Here is an 11,481-nt window from a genome sequence, read left to right as displayed (position 1 = left end):
TATGTTCCCTGCCAGTTTTCTCTCATAATCTTTTTTCCCCTTCCTAATTAAGCCCTTTGTCCTCCTCTGCTGAACTCTGAATTTCTCCCAGTCCTCAGGTGAGCCACTTTCTCTGGCTAATTTGTATGCTTCTTCTTTGGAATTGATACTATCCCTAATTTCTCTTGTCAGCCACGGGTGCACTACCTTCTTTGATTTATTCTTTTGCCAAACTGGGATGAACAATTGTTGTAGTTCATCCATGCAATCTTTAAGTGCTTGCCATTGCATATCCACCGTCAATTCTTTAAGTGTCATTTGCCAGTCTATCTTAGCTAATTCACGTCTCATACCTAAAGAGGCAGTGGATGTCATTTACTTGGATTTTCAGAAGGCACTTGATAAGTTGCAACGCTTTAGGCTGCTTAACAAGATAAAACCCTTTAGTGTTACAGGAGAGATACTGGTGTGAATAGTGGGATAACAGAATGGCTGAATGGCAGTAGGCAGTGAGTGGGAATAAAAGGAGCCTTTTCTTCTTGGCTTCCGGTGTTCCTAGAGGTCATTTTTGGACCACCACTTTCCACATTGTTTCCCAATGATTTAGATAATGGAATTGATGGCTTTGTGACAAAGTTTGCAGATGATACAAAGATACATGGAGGGGTGGGTGGTGCTGATGGCGATTGCAGTAGGATTTAGACAAATTGGAAGAATGGGCAAAAAGTGCAGACGGAATACAGTGTTGGGAAATGTATGATAATGCAGTTTGGTAAAAGGAACAATAGTGTGGACTATTATCTAAATGGGGAGAAGGTTCAGACATCAGAGGTGCAGAGGGACTTGGGATTTCTCGTACAAGACTCCCAGAAGGTTAATTTACAGATTGAGTTTGTGGTTTAAAAAAAAGCAAATGCAATGTTGCCAAAGGGAATAGAATTTGAAAGCGAGGGCCTAATGCTGAGCCTGTATAAGACACTAGTCAGGCTGCACTTGGAGTATTGTCAACAGTTTTGGGCCCCATATCTCGGAAAGGATGTGTTGTCATTGGACAGAGTCCAGAGGAGGTTCAGAAGGATGTTACCGGGACTGAAGAGTGTTTGGCAGCATTAGGCCTTTACTTGCTGGAATTTAGAAGAATGCAGGGGAATCTCATTGAAACCTACAGAATGTTGAAAGGACAAGATAGGGTGGATGTGGAGAGGATGTTCCCTCTGGTGCGGTTATCCAGAACTAGAGGGTACAGCCTTAAAATTGAGGGACAACCTTTCACCATATAACCATAACCATATAACAATTACAGCACGGAAACAGGCCATCTCGGCCCTTCAAGTCCATGCTGAACTCTTACTCTCACCTAATCCCACCGACCTGCACTCAGCCCATAACCCTCCATTAAGAACAGAAATAAGGAATACTTTTTTTAGCCAGACAGTAGTGAAGCTGTGGAATGCTCTGCCATAGACTGTGATGGGGGCCAAGTCTGGTGGTATATTTAAAGCAGAAATGGATAGTACCCTGACTCATTGGAATATCGAAGGATCTGGCGAGAAGGCAGGAGTATGGGGTTGAGTGGGATCTGGGATCAGCCATGATGGAATAGTGGAGCAGACTCGATGGGCTGAATGGCCTAATTCTGCTCCCATGTCTTGTGAACTTATCTGTACCCCTTATAATTTTGTATACCTCTATCAAATCTCCCCTCAGTCTTCTACATTGTAGGGATTAAAGTCCTAACCTATTCACCCTTTCCCTATAACTGCAGTTGTCAAGTCTCAGTAACATCCTTGTAAATTGCCTCTGCACTCTTTCAATGGTATTGATGTTTTTTCCAGTTTAAGGTGGTGCTGGTGAGACACACTGATGACTTGCTGGCAACAAACAAAAGCTATTAACTACATCTAATCACATTTTTTCTCGGAAATGATCACTGCAATCAATGGGCCTGTAACTTCCCTTTCAGAGTTGAGCTTTTGAGCTGCCAGTACTGCCTGACATTTTTATGGTTAGAACTGTAGCCTTGAAGGCTCAGGATGGTTGAGACCTGGTGGGGCTGGGCTGCGGTGAGGCGGGGGCCCGAGCCCAAGAGCGCGGAACGGGCCCCTGGTGGGGATGGGCTGCGGTGAGGCGGGGGCCCGAGCCCAAGAGCGCGGAACAGGCCCCTGGTGGGGATGGGCTGCGGTGAGGCGGGGGCCTGAGCCCAAGAGCGCGGAATGGGCCCCTGGTGCTCAGTTTGGTTTACTCGTCTCTGCACTGAACTGACGCTATGACCTACAACTAACGGACTCCTGGACTGGCTGAAGTTATGACCGGCTTCATGGCTGTGAACTTACTTTTGTGAACTTCAATTATGAATGTAATTTAATTACTGTTAATGTTTGCACAATTTGTTTTTTTCTGTTTTGGGTGTTCTTTTTTAAATGGTTTCCTTTGAGTTTCTTTGTTCTGTGGCTGCCTGTAAGGAGACAAATTTCCAGGTTGTATACAGCATACTGTATATATTTTGATTAGAAATGTACTTTAAGCTTTGATAGGTGACCATAACTGTAAATAATACTCCAGATTCGGCCTCACCAGTATCTTCTACAACTTCAACATGACACCTCTCCTGTACTTTGATTTGCAAAGGCCAATGTGTCAAAGGCTTTCTTTATGACCCCACCTAGCTGTGACACCACTCTCAAGGCCTACTCCTGCTCTTGTTCCTTTTCTTCTCCCCACTGCCTGTCCAACTGACTAATCCACTTTCTTTCCTGGGTCTCATGAAGTACCATGATTGTATAATGTTTCATCTGTTCTACTCTCCACCGATACTGCATGAACTGCTGAGCATTTCTAGCATCTAATATTTTTTATTTCTGATCTCAAACATCAGTGTTTTGTTGAATTTTCCCTGACAAGGCAGGAGTTGGTTTCATTGTAATGGAGAAGGATAAGGGGAAACAAGATTGCGGTGAGCAAGACAGTGAGAGGGTCCTACAGTAAGAACAGGAAGGAGTGATGTCCCTTTGTAGAGAGGCCTAGATTTAAACTCATTGGGGTAGGTTTAGTAGGCAATTGAGGATTCAGGAAGTGGTGAGGACATGAACTTATCACATTAGCCTTCACTAGTCAGGGTTTGAGTTCAAGAGCTGTGATGTGATGGTGCAGGTCGATAAAGCTCTGGTGAGGCCACACTCGAGGTATTGTGTTCAGTTCTGGACTCCTCTCATAGGCAGGGTGTGGAAGCTTTAGAGAGGGTGCAGGGAGATTTACCAGGGTGCTGTCTGGATTAGAGAGCATGTGTTATGAGGATAGGTTGCGTGAGCTCGGGCTTTTCTCTCTGAAGTGAAGGAGGATGAGACGTGACACGGTAGAGGTGCACATGATGGTAACAGGCAAGGATCAAATGGACAGCAGGAGTCTATTTCCCAGGGAGGAAATGGTTAATATAAGGGGGCAGAATTTTAAGTTAATTGGGGGTAAATATGTATAGGAGGCAATGTCAAAGGTAGGTTTTTTACACAGAGAGTGCTGGGTGGGTGGAATGCCCTGCCAGGAGTGCTAGTAGGGGCTGATACATATGGACATTTAAGAAACTCTTAGGCACATGGATGAATGAAAAATTGAGGCTTATGCAGGAGGGAAGGGTTAGATTGATCCTGTGTTGGTGAAACATTGTGGGCCGAAGGGCCTGTACTGTGCTGTAATGTTCTAATGTTGGATCAGTGGGATATGGAACAGTAGTAACCACAATGTGTGTGTGTGTGTGTGTGTGTGTGTGTGAGAGAGAGAGAGAGAGACAGAGAGAGAGAGAGCTGGCTAATACGAGCATTCTCTGCAGCTCCTTAATGGTTGGCATGGACAGAAAGGCCGAACAGCCTTGCACTGTCCTGTAAATTCTCCTGCACTGTGAATCCCACAGACTCCCCGTCTCTTGGGGTCGAGGGAGTTTCGATTATAACTACTTTTATCAGAAACAAGAAACAAATCTTTGAATTATTGATCTTGGTGACCCGTTTATTTCAGCTTGCTTTAACTCTCCTGGGATATCCTGTCAACCGAGGCAGTAAATATTTCAGTGACGTCTATTGACATCACTGTCTCTTTGAAAGGTTTCTGTCTCAAGGTCGATGATAAAGAATTTCAGAGAAATTTAAAAGTTGATAATTGAATTTTAACTGTGGCTCCCAAGACAGCAGAGAAGCCTCGTTCAGACCTGTTCCTCTATAGTTTATAAATCCCAGTGAAATACGGAGAGAATGCAGCTCTGAACGTGCCAGTAAAGTGGGGGAGGTGGTCACCCTGGGAGGGGTGGTACTGAGGGAGAGTCACACTGTGGGAGGGGTGGTACTGAGGGAGAGTCACACTGTGAGAGGGGTGGTACTGAGGGAGGGTCACACTGTGGGAGGGGTGGTACTGAGGGAGGGTCACACTGTGAGAGGGGTGGTACTGAGGGAGGGTCACACTGTGTGAGGGGTGGTACTGAGGGAGGGTCACACTGTGGGAGGGGTGGTACTGAGGGTGGGTCACACCGTGGGAGGGGTGGTACTGAGGGAGGGTCACACCGTGGGAGGAGTGGCACTGAGCGAGGGTCACACTGTAGGAGGGGTGTTACTGAGGGAGGGTCACACTGTGGGAGGGGTGGTACTGAGGGAAGGTCACACTGTGGGAGGGGTGGTACTGAGGGAGAGTCACACCGTGGGAGGGGTGGCACTGAGCGAGGGTCACACTGTAGGAGGGGTGTTACTGAGGGAGTGTCACAGTGTAGGAGGGATGTTACTGAGGGAAGGGTAGTACTGAGGGAGAGTCACACTGTGGGGGGGGTGGTACTGAGGGAGGGTCACACTGTAGGAGGCGTGGTAAGCGAACCATAATGTTAAAAAATGATACAGAAAACCTTTTCAGATATACAATATAAAGAGTAAAAGAGAGGTGAGAATGGAATTTTGTACCACTTGAAAATGCCACAGGAGAGTTAATATTGGGGAACAAGGAAATGGCGGACAGATTAAATCAATGTGAAAGACAAGCTGTATGCTGGAAGTTCGAGAGTATCAGGGGGCAGGAATGAGTATTGTTGCTATTTCTCTGGAGACCGTGCTTAGGAAGTGAAAGGTCAGATGGTAGATAAGTCAACTGGAGCAGATGGACTACACCCAAAGATTCTGAAGGAGGTAGCTGGAGAGATTGTGCAGGCATTAATAATAACCTTCCAAGAGTTACTAGATTCTGGAATGGTTCCTCAGGACTGGAAAGCTGCAAATGTCACTCCACACTTTAAGAAGTAAGGGAGGCAGTAGAAAGGAATTTTTATAGGCCTGTTTGCCTGACTTCAGTGGTTGGAAAGATTTCTGAGTTTGTTATTAAGGATATGGTTTGGGGTACTTGGATAAAATAGGTCAAAGTCAGCATTGTTTTCCAAAGGGAAAAGCTCCCCTGACAAATCTGTTGGAATTCTTTGAGGAACTAACAGGCAGGATAGGCAGAGGAGAGTCAGTGGATGGTTTTGGTTTGGGTTTTCTGAAGTCCGTTGACCAGGTGCCACGCAGGAGGCTGCTTAGCAAGGTAAGAGCCCATGGTATTACTGGGAAGGTATGTCATGGGTAGGTGACTGGCTGACTGTCAGGAGTAAAGGAGACCGGTGACTAGTGATGTGCCGTGTGGGTCAGTGTTACGACTGCCGCTTTTCACAGTGATGTCAATGATTCCGGTGAAGGAATGGATGGCTTTGTGATAGGCTTGTAACCAACTTTGCAGATGGGATGAGGGGAGGTGGAGAGGCAGATACTGTTGAGGAGCAGGTGTCTGCAGGAGGTCTTAATCAGAATGGGGAAATGCGCAAAGTAGAAGGTGGAATATAGTGTGGACTATTTTCCAAGTGGGGAGGAAATTCAAAAATCAGAAGTGCAAAGAGACTTGATTCCCGAAAGGTTAACTTGCAGCTTGAGTCGGTGGTGAGGAGGGTAGATACGATGTTAGTGTTCATTTCAAGAGGACAAGAATATAAAAACAAGGATGTAATATTGAGGCTTTATAAAACATTGACCAGACTACACTTTAAGTATTGTGAGCAGTTTTAGGCCCCTTATCAAAGAAAAGATGCGCTTGCATTAGGGAGGGTTCAGAGGATGTCTCTGAGAATGAAAGGGTTAATCCACGAGGAGGGTTTGATGGCTCTGGGCCTTTACCATTGCAGTTTAGATGAATGAGCGGTGACTTCATTGAAACCTGACGAACATTGAGAAGCGTAGATAGAGTGAATGTTGAGAGGATGTTTTCTATCTTGAGGGAGTCCAGGATCAGAGGGCGCAGCCTCAGAATGAGGGATGTCCATTTAGAACAGAGATGAGGAGGAATTTCTTGAGCCAGTGAGTGATGAATCTGTGGAATTCATTGCCGCAGATGGCTGTGCAGGCCAAGTCATTGGGTATGTTTAAGTCAGAGATTGATAGGCTCTTGGTTAATTGGGGAATCGAAGTTTACAGGAAGAAGGCAGGAGAATGGGGTTGAGAGGAATAATATATCAGCCATGATGGAATGGCAGAGCTGACTCGATGGGCCAAATGGCGCAATTCTGCAGCTTTGTCTTATTGTCTATTATTCCAAACGTGGTCCAACCAGAATTTTATAAAGCGACATTACTTAGAGACTAATGATACAGTAAGTCAAAGTCAGCATGGGAAATCTTGCTGGACAAATCTGTGAGAGTTTTTCAAGAGAGTAACCAGCAGGCTGGACAAAGGAGAGGCAGTGGGTGTTGTTTACTTGGATTTTCAGAAGGCGTTGATATGTTGCCACACACGAGGCTGTTTAACAAGGCAAAATCCTTTGGCGTAACAGGAAAGTTACTGGCATGGACAGCGGAATGGCTGACAGGCAGGAGGCAGTGAGTGGGAGTAAAGGGGGCCTTTTCTGGTTGGCTGCCGGTGACTGGTGGTGTTCCTCAGGGCTCCTGTTTCCAGTGCTCTTCAGTTCGTAAAATCCATCTTGATCAAAAGCTCCTATCCCGAGGAGTAACACCTTATACCTGTCTGGGTAACTTCTGACCAGATGGCATGAACATTAATTCCTCTGGCTTCCGGTATTCCTCCCACTTCCCCTTTCTCCTTATTTCCATTCCCCATTCTAGTTAGTCTCTTACCCCTTGTCTTCTCTAAATCTGCCTCACCCCCTTCCTTCACTTTCTCCCATGGTTCATTCTTCTTCAGCCTGTTCACCACTTCCACCTGCCAGCTTCTCATTCCATTTCCCTTCTCCCCCACCCACCTTCCCCCCTCACCTGGCGAAGGGCCTCGGCCCAAAACGTTGACTCTTTGTTCATCTCCATGGATGTTGCCTGACCTGTTGAGTTCCTCCACATTTTGTGTGTGTGGCATCTGCAGAATCTCTTGTAGTCAGGAAAATAGCATAGAAATACCTCAGACATGATCTTCCTGACTGGTGAAGCTCACTCAGGGGATAGACGGAGGGACCTCAGACACGATCTTCCTGATTGGCAGAGCTCACTCAGGGGACAGATGTATGATTCTTTCTCTTGTATGTCCTTAGACTCTTAAAATCCACCTTGATCTAAAGCTGTTGCCTTTTACAAACAGAGGTTTAATCTTCAGGAGATAAGCTTCCCGAAATATTCATCTCGCAGCTGATAATCCATTGTAACATCAATACGAGAGCTCAGCTGAGAAAATTAATCCTTCTACACATGACAAGACAGTATTTAGAATATCAGAACAAGCTGAGGCAGGGCGTTCACAGTTATATCAACAGAATGGGGACTTTAACAAATGTATTCAAGTCCTTTGAGGATATAATTAGTGAGGTGACAAAGGGAAAGTGAGTGGACATATGAATGCATACATTAGGGGCAAGATTAAGCCAAGTTCACTTGCTAGTAGACAAGATGACAGTTGGTTCAAATGCAATCTCACCTATCCCAGTAACCTTTCACCCAGTAGCTCATCAAAATCTTTCTGTCTCAGAAATATGCTACTGTCCTTTGAGGAGGAGAATTTCAAAGACACCAGTCAGCCAATCTTTGCCTCATCTCTCCCTTAACAAACTGTGTCCTTGTTTTGTTTTGAAAACAGTGACTAGATTCTCCAGCTAGCAGAAACAACCTGCCACATGCACCATCCACATCGTAGAGTCATAATGTCAAAGTACAGCATGGAAACAGTCTCTTCAGCCCATCTAGTCAATGCCAGATCATTTAAACTACCTACTCCCATTGACCTGCACCTCGAGCACAGCCCTTCACACCCCTACCATTCCAAACTTCTCTTAAACATTGAAATTGAGCTCACACACACCACTTGTGCTAGCAGCTCATTCCACACGCTCACAACGTTCTAAGTGAAGAAATTTCTCTTTATTTTCCCCTTAAGCTTTTCACCTATCAGCCTTAACCCTTGACCTCTGGTTGTAATCCCACCCAACCTCAGTGGAAAAAGCCTACTTGCATTTACCCAATCTATAGTTTTCATAATTTTGTATATCTCTATCAAATCTTCTCTCAATCTTCCATGTTTCAAGGATTAAAATCCTATCCTATTCTATCTTTCCTTGTTACTCAGGTCCTCCAGATCTGGCAACATCCTTGTAAATTTTCTCTGTATTCTTTCAATCTTATTTACAACTTTCTTGTATGCAGGTGACAAAAACTGCATACGTTACTCCAAATTAGGCCTCGTTAATGTCTTAAACATAGTATCCCATCTTCTGTTCTCAATACACTGACTTATGAAGGCCAATGTGCCAGGAGCTTTCTTTATGGCCCTTTTCAGTTCATTTCTCTCTTATTCCACTAAACTGAGTGGATTCAGGACCAGAGTTACTTCAGAAGATACCCCTGCTTGTCCAGGCATCCAACCAGGAAACCTCATTCCATTATGCTGAACAGATTCAGGGCCAATATCCTTTCGGAATGCACCCATTATTCCTCCACGCGTTAGACCACCAAGTGTTGTTCCAGTACACTGAATGGATTCAGGGCCAATTCTCCTTCAGAAGACCCCCTCCCTGTCTGGGTGTCAGATCAGTAAATCTTCTCCAAACAGCTTGCCATGCATCAATATCCTTTCACATATACTTGGTGGCCACTGAGTCTTTGTTCATGGTCCTCTGCCACTGTAGCCCATTCAGTTCAAGGTTCGGTGTGTTGTGTGTTCAGAGATGCTCTTCTGCACACACCTGTCGTAGTGTGTGATTATTTAAGTTACTGTCACCTTCCTGTCAGATTGGACCAGTCTGGCCATTCTCCTCTGACCTCTCTCATCAACAAGGTGTTTCCGTTCACAGAACTGTCACTCATTGGATGTTTTCTGATTTTCACACCATCTCTGTAAACTCTACAGACTGTTGTGCGTGAAAATCTCAGGAGATCAGCAGTTTCTGAGATACTCAAACCATCCTGTCTGGCACCAACATTCATTCCATGGCAAAGTCACAGATCTCATTTTTTGCCCATTCTGATGTTTGATCTGAACAATAAATGAATCTCTTGGCCATGCCTACATGATCTTATGCATTGAGTTGTTGCCACATGACTGACTGATTAGATTTTTGCATTAATGAGCGAGTGTACAGGTGTACCTAATAAAGTGGCCACTGAGTGTGTGTGGAGATGAAAGTGTTGGGGACTCTGATAGCTCAACGAGGACCTCCTTACCGTTGGATTCAGCCTTTTTATTTATATATTTGGAGATACGGCGTGGAATAGGCCCTCACAGCCCTTAAGCCACACTACTCTGGCAACCGCTGAAATCGCAATCTGACCCTAACCTAATCACAGGAACATTTACAGTGACTAATTAACCTTCTCAGTATGTCTATCAACCTTCACTTTAAGTACACTAAAAATATATGCATCTAAGTTTTATAAAACTTTACTGGCTCAGCCCTCAGCCTCCTATTTTCTGGTGAGAGCAACCCCAGCCTATCCGTCTCATCTCATAACTCCAGGCATCCATACCATACGACATACTGATGAACCTCTTCCATCCCCTCTCTATTACCGCCCCCCACCCCATCTCCTGTGGTGTGGTGACCAGAGCTGTACACAATAGTTCTTCCATTTTGGCTGCCAGAACAGCAATTACATTACATTCCCAGGGTCTTTGTCTGGATTCAAGATTCAAGATTGTTCGAATCATGTCCGGTACACAAGTGTAAAGAAGAACAAAATAACTGTTACTCCGGATCCAACATAATACAAATAACACTAATAACAATAAAACACAATAAATATAAATACATAAGACTTTATCTCCATAGATTGATTAAGACCTTAAGCTATAGGACAGAAGTAGGCCATTCAGCCCATCGAGTCTGCTCGACCATTCAACCATGGTTGATCCAATTCTTCCAGTCATCCCCACTCCCCTGCCTTCTCCCCATACCCTTTGATGCCCTGGCTGATCAAGAATCTATCTATCTCTGCCTTAAACACACCCAATGACTTGGCCTCCACAGCCATTCGTGGCAACAAATTCCATAGATTTACCACCTTCTGACTAAAGTAATTCCTCTGCATCTCTGTTCTAAATGGATGTTCTTCTATCCTAAAGTCGTGCTGTCTTGTCCTAGACTTCTCTAACATGGGAAATAACTTTGCTATATCTAATCTGTTCAGGCCTTTTAACATTTGGAATGTTTCTAGGAGATTCCACCACACCCCCGCCCCCCTCATTCTCCTGAACTCCAGGGAATACAGCCCAAGAGCTGCCAGACGTTACTCATACAGTAACCCTTTCATTCCTGGAATCATTTTCATGAATCTTCTCTGAACCCTCTCAATGTCAGTATATCCTTTCTAAAATAAGGAGCCCAAAAGTGCAGATAGATTGTATGTCCATAGAGTGACGCTAGGCACAGGAGTGTCTGACAGGAAATGATAAAGTAGTGGTGATTGGAGGTGTGGGGGGTTGGTTACTGCTTGGGGAAAGTAACTGCTTTTGAGTCTAGTGGTCCTGGCGTGGATGCTACACAGCCTCCATCTGGGAGTGGGACAAACAGTGAACCTATCCGTATCCCAAACAACAGGAATTCTGCAGATGCTGGAAATTCATATCCATATCCCCCTGTGTTTGAAAGGAACATACTGAAACTGTTCAGGTCAGGCAGAAGGATTTGAGGACTTCCATCAGAACTGGGAAATGGAACAGAAAACACCCCTCACCCCTCACACCTCACCTGTCACCCTTTCCCAGCAAACCTCTGCCAACTGGCCGTCACCTTGTGTCCTCCAGCACTCAGTGGATGACCTTCAGGCCAGAATGCATCTCATTAGTATCGCGTGTCTCAGGAATCCAATTACACTGATATTATAATCCAAGTTCTCTGTTCAAACCCCTCTCAGGCAGAAATGTAATGTGATTCAGAATATTCTCCTGCAGACACGGCAAGGACAGTGGCAGTGTTTCGTGTTCCATGCATGTAACGTGTCTGCACTGAGGTCCTCTCGGCCCTTTCTCCTTCACCAAATCTTCTCTCTGAGACTCCCTCCCCATCCACCTACACCGC

This window comes from Mobula birostris, chromosome 12 (genome assembly GCF_030028105.1).
Source record: "Mobula birostris isolate sMobBir1 chromosome 12, sMobBir1.hap1, whole genome shotgun sequence".
Classification (NCBI taxonomy): domain Eukaryota; kingdom Metazoa; phylum Chordata; class Chondrichthyes; order Myliobatiformes; family Myliobatidae; genus Mobula; species Mobula birostris.
The sequence above is the reverse complement of the archived record's forward strand: the minus strand, read 5'-3'. Positions refer to the sequence as shown.